This window comes from Crocodylus siamensis, chromosome 1 (genome assembly GCF_052110815.1).
Source record: "Crocodylus siamensis isolate JL-2025a chromosome 1, ASM5211081v1, whole genome shotgun sequence".
Taxonomy (NCBI): domain Eukaryota; kingdom Metazoa; phylum Chordata; order Crocodylia; family Crocodylidae; genus Crocodylus; species Crocodylus siamensis.
The window spans coordinates 32543725-32549433 of NC_143395.1; positions in this window are offsets into that span (position 1 = coordinate 32543725).

Genomic DNA, 5709 nt, shown 5'->3' on the forward strand with positions numbered 1-5709 from the left:
ATTAATAGAAGTGTTATACTTGCAGATCAAGGGAAGGGATTCTTTTATTCTATTCAGCACTGGTGAGGCCTCAGCTGGAGTATTGTGTATGTTTTTTGGCCTGTCTCTTCAAGAAGGATATGAACAGATTGGAAAGAGTCCAGCAGAGAATGACAACATATGATTAGAGGCCTGGGAAACATAACTAACAAGGACAGGCTGAAAGAGCTAGAGTTATTTAGTCTGGAAAAAGAAGACTGAGGGGGGGATTTGATAGTGGTCTTCAAATACCTGATTGGTATAAAGAGGATGGAGATGGGATTTTCTCTGTGGCCATAGGGGGTAGGACTAGGAGAAATGGCCATAAACTGCAGCAGAGGAAGTTTAGGTTGCAGATTAGGAAGAATATTCTAACTATGAAGGTGGTCAAGCACTGGAATCTCTACCTAGTTACCTAGAGACATTGTGGAATCTCCATCCTTGGAAGTTTTCAAGAGCAGGTTAAACAGCCACTTGGCTAGGATGGTTTTTAGTCAGGGAGGATCCTATCCTTGAGCAGGGGGCTGGACTAGATGACCTTAGGAAGTCCCTTCTAACCCAACTTTCCTATGATGCTTATCTCAAGAAGGAAATTGTAACTGTTCCCTAACCTGTATTCCTGGTGGCAATATAATTAATGTCACCTTTACTTTTAGCCACTAGTGACTTTTCTCTTGGATCTAGAAAATTTCTGTTTTGAGTTTTTGCTTTCATATTAATTATTTCCATGAGCTGAAAAGAAAGAATTTTGGTGACATCAGCTTCAGAGATAACCAAGTGTTGAAATCTGTTCTTTTTAATCCCATCCCTCTGCTCTCTCAAACTGTATTGCATTATAGGTTCAAGACAATTTAGAGCATAAAAGTGAAAACACCATAATGAAATGAAGAAGGCACAACACAAGGGAGTTTGGTATTGGGATTAACTATAAACTAGAAAAGTGTCCATGTGTGCCTCCTCTCACCTCTCTTTTTCTAGGTAACCTGAGTACTTCAGCTGATCTCAACTTTCATGGCATGCAGAAGACTGTGAGTGATCTCTGATGTATCCAGAACCTCAACCTTCAATTTCACCTGGAAAATAAGAGCTAGCATAGATTCTAAAGACCAGGTGTAACATGCTCCCTATCAGAAATATAACTTAACAAATGGGTAGGTGAATTCTTCATTAAGAGCTTATTCCCTATTGAATTAATTAATAATATCCTAATATATTTAAATGTGCTTTGTATCAGGCTCTAGCTGAAGTTGCCAAATGGCCTTTTAGTACAATAAATCAAACATTACAGTAATTTTTTCTTTAATAATTAGGATAGCTAGGTTTCGGTCTTCAAAATATTCACTGTATCTCAAAGCAAAGATGAGGAAAAATTCCACGTCTTGTAAATTTCAGCAGCAGCGTTAGCAATTGTCTTTACTAGTTGGTTTTATTTATTTGATTTGGCACCAGAGATAATCATGGGCAGAACAATGAAGTGACTCAAATCAGTGGAGAAGTCAGAGTGGATGGTCTCAGCAACATAATATAAGATGCTCTATGTATAGCCTAAAATAAAGTCATTAATTTTTTCTTCCTTATCCAAGGTGAATAAATTACTTCTTATGCTTATAAGTATAGTGCTGCATTAAATGATGTCTTGAGAATAGTGAATATATTAATTCTACATAGAATTATTCTCTTCCATTCCTCACATTCTGGTCCAACCCCACTCCTCCAGGCAAACTGAAAAATGCTTATGTTCTTCACCTTTGAATTTTTTTGTATGTCCATTTCTAATCATTGCACAAGACCTCATTTCAGTTTCACGTTGTTAGAACGAGAAATGATGTACAGATGGACTTTACTGTAGATGATAAATGGAATGATATTGATGAGTAACATGAGAAGGTTGTTGATTAAGGTTCTAAATTGTCAGATTATCTTCTATTTGGACATTTTCCAAATTTGGTACTTTCACTATGCAAAATTCATTCACAAATAAAAGAGAAAAGTATATAGTAAAAGATAAATAATTTAAAAGGAGACTGTTTTGCAAAATATTTAGATGCTTTTCTCCGTTTTAAGGAAAGATTTTTTTCTAACATTTTCATATTTTGTTGTTACATCATTTTTGTTCATTTCCCTACTTCCCTCTAATGGAGTCATTTTCCCATTAAGTATATTCCTGCATCTGTCCCCTTTCACTTGTATCATCTGTCTTTTCATTTCATGCTTCCCCTTTGTGTCAGACCAACTTTCATCCATTTTCCTTTTCCCCTGTACCCACCAACATACATATGCATGCTTTTCTTTTTACCCAGCTGAGAGCCACATGCTGTGCACCTGGCTTATGAAGGGAATTGGCCTCCTAGGTTTGTCGTGTACAGAGGCAGGTGCATTTATTAGTAGCCCATACATTTATGTAATAAAGAGAATACCCACTTTACCTATAAAGGGACAGTGTTCAGTATATTCACATGCAGCATGTGCTTATTTGACCTTGTTCACTATTGTAAAGGCAGATGCCATTTTGTTGCACATCCACAGTAAAAAAAAAAAAAAAATCATTCTTGGTGTTATCCTGCCTCTGATATCGAGGCTACTGCTCTTCTAATGTCTTTATTCTGATGCAGATGAGTGATGTGGTGGTAACGTGTGCTTTTGTCCACAGAAGACAAAATGGCTCTACCACATTTGGATCAAGTGTTGATTAGAGTTGGGAATGAGTAGAATATTTCTTTACAGAAAATTTACAGCATAACCTTCAAAAACTCCAGTGTTGAATAAGTAATTCTTGAGTATTCTGAAATGCAGACATAGGTGTTCTTTATTTGAGGTGTACCCTTCACATCACCATGACAAATGCAAATGAACTACTAGATTAAGTATAGAACTGAGATTCTAAAGGACTTGAATTCTATTACTACGTCTGTTACTGACCAGTCTTAATAATCATGTATCCCATTGTACAGATGCTACTAGGAGAGAGATGAATTTTTATGGGCAATTAGACAGTTGTATGTCTAATTACTGTACCTAGACCATAGGATCTTCTGGAAAAGCTGCTATCTGTTCTTCCATGTTTCCATTTTTCCCATCTGTAAAATAGAGTAAATGATTTTATTTTTGCTTTTATCATAAGCAGCATCCAAAACTATACAGCTGTTCACAGCTGTAAGTTTGTGTATTATATGTGTATATATAGTTAAATAACATCAATCTCGTTTGATACATGAGAAAACATTGTTAAGAAATCATTTAAAATTGCTCCAATTTTGTAGAAGAATACATGAATAAGACTTGATCTTTCTCGTTTTCTGGCCTTCAGATGCATTCTTTATTCTGTGAACGTGTCTCTTTTTTTAACTATTTGGAGTTGGTATTTATGATCTATTTACAGAAGATAAAATGCTATTTTAAAATTGACAAATAACTACAAATAACTTTTTTTTGAGTTTCATGAGCATAAGAAGCAAAAACTTACCCGTTTGTTACAAATAATTTTTACAACCCTTAAGAACAAGTTAGATAACAAACTTGTTGGCAGTGCTACACTAACAACCTAGGAAGTTCCAATTCAGGGCAAAGTTGGGATTTTCTCTGGAGCAAAGAAATCAAGACTTTCCAAAGGACAAAAGGATAGAGCTGTTGGTGGAGGTGTGAGTGAAACATGGCTTTCAGACTTTTCAAAAAGGTCAAATTAAAAAGCTGTCAAATGGGACAAGATTCTCTTCTGGTGTAAACTGCCAGCACTCTATCATACTCAGTGGAGTTACTCTATCTTCCACCAGCTGAGGGCCTGGCCCGTTTTTGACAGTCTTGGTGACAGAGCATATTATAGATATTTACCTGACAGAATTTGTAGAATTTAGATTTGCCTTGCTTGATTAATTCTTTGTGAATGTGCCTGCCCCCTTTATTTACCATGCTGAGGGCTATGTCATTTAGCATGACTCCATTATATTCAATTGAGTAGTGGCTGTGGGAGGCCAGACGGCATATGTCCTAGGGCCATACAAGTGCTATTTAGCTGGATGTACTCTGCAAAGCCAGAGGCACTCAAGGGACTACAAAAAGAGTCACATTAGTGACAATAGTACTGAATGCCTGTACGGTGTTATGTAAATGCTCATGGTGATGAAGTGTGTGGTATTTCTTCTCAGCTGGTTACAATGTTACATGTATATAGTAGGTTGTTACTGCTTGCAGTAAATAATTTATAACTAATATTGTTGACTGCTTGTCTTGATGAAGTGAGTTTAAAAATGTATGCCCAAAAAAACCCAACCAGGATATTGCTATTGTCCTTTTCCTCACGGATGTTTTATTCAATAACAGTACTCTCCTACCAGTCATGCTAGGATTAAGAATAGAGGGAATTGGTTGAAGTATGTAGAACAGGTCTACTAGGTTTTTTTATTATTATTATTCCTGGGCCTTGGATAAGTACCTGCACTGATTTTAATTGCATTGGTTTAGAAACATATTTAGTTATATATCAGAATGAAAACAAGTACTAGTGTAGTTCCTAAATCAGTGTGAGTACATAAGGGGCATGTGTACATGAAATGCTTAAATTCACATTAGCATAGTTTATGCGTGGTAAGCATGGGCATCTACACATGTACATGTTTACTTCACAGTAAACCTCCAAATCTCAAGTAAATTTGATACCTGCAAATGCAAGTAGCAAATGTACTTGGAATGAGTAATGGTGCCATAGCACTTGTGTAGATGCCTGACCAGGAGTAAAATCTGCTCCTCGTCAGCCATCCACTAGGGAGCTGGAGATAGCTCCCTGCCCTGGGGAGCTGCCTGCTGCCAGGGCGGACTCTGCCACGGGAGCCCAACCAGGGACTGAGTTCTTCTGCCCCAACAACATGGAGCTCCAAGGCTTCTGCTCCCAGATCATGATTGGGAAGCAGGGGCTAGGAGATCCTTATCTCCCAACTTCTGCTCCGCCACCATGACCGCAGAGCAGGGGACTGGGAGACCCTAATCTCCCAGCCTGAGCCCCACAGTGATGAGACTCAGGCTGGGAGATAAGGGTCTCATCCACAGCTGTGGACTTGGTGCTGGGAGATAAGGATCTTCCAGCAGCAGCCCTGTGGCCATGGAGCCAGCACTAAGAGCTGTCTGCTGGCAGGGGTTGGGGAGTTTTTTCCACCCCCAGCTCCGTACTCATGGAGTTAGATGGGGAACAAGATCCCCAGCTTCTGCCCTGTGTGCCAAGGTGGGGACAATGTCCTCCTGCCATGGCAGCAGGGAGCTTCCAGCCCCTGCTCATGATCATAGGGTGGGGGCTGGGAGCTTGTTAATTCCTGGCCAGGGCCAGGAGCTCCCTGCTGCTGGGGCAGGGGGCCACTGTCTCCACCCCAACAGCAGGCAGCCCCCCAGGGCCAGGACACAGCTGTTTCCTGTCCCAGTGAGTTTTAAACCCATGTCCCCTCTACTTGTTTTGCCACCTTTTTTTGTGAACAAAGTCTTGGTAATTTTTTTTTTCTCCTTAAGTGAAAGTTCAGATAAAAAAGGGGTTAAAACAAACTTTTCTTGCCAAGATTTTTAATGTAGCATTATAACTAGAAGTAGTACTAGTATCTTAGGGGAAAGATCAGTAACATTTCCTTTTTCAGTCAGAAGTTGTTGATTTATAATGTAGAGAAGAACTGAGTAAATACAGAGACCACTTGAATGTATTGAAAACCAGGACAC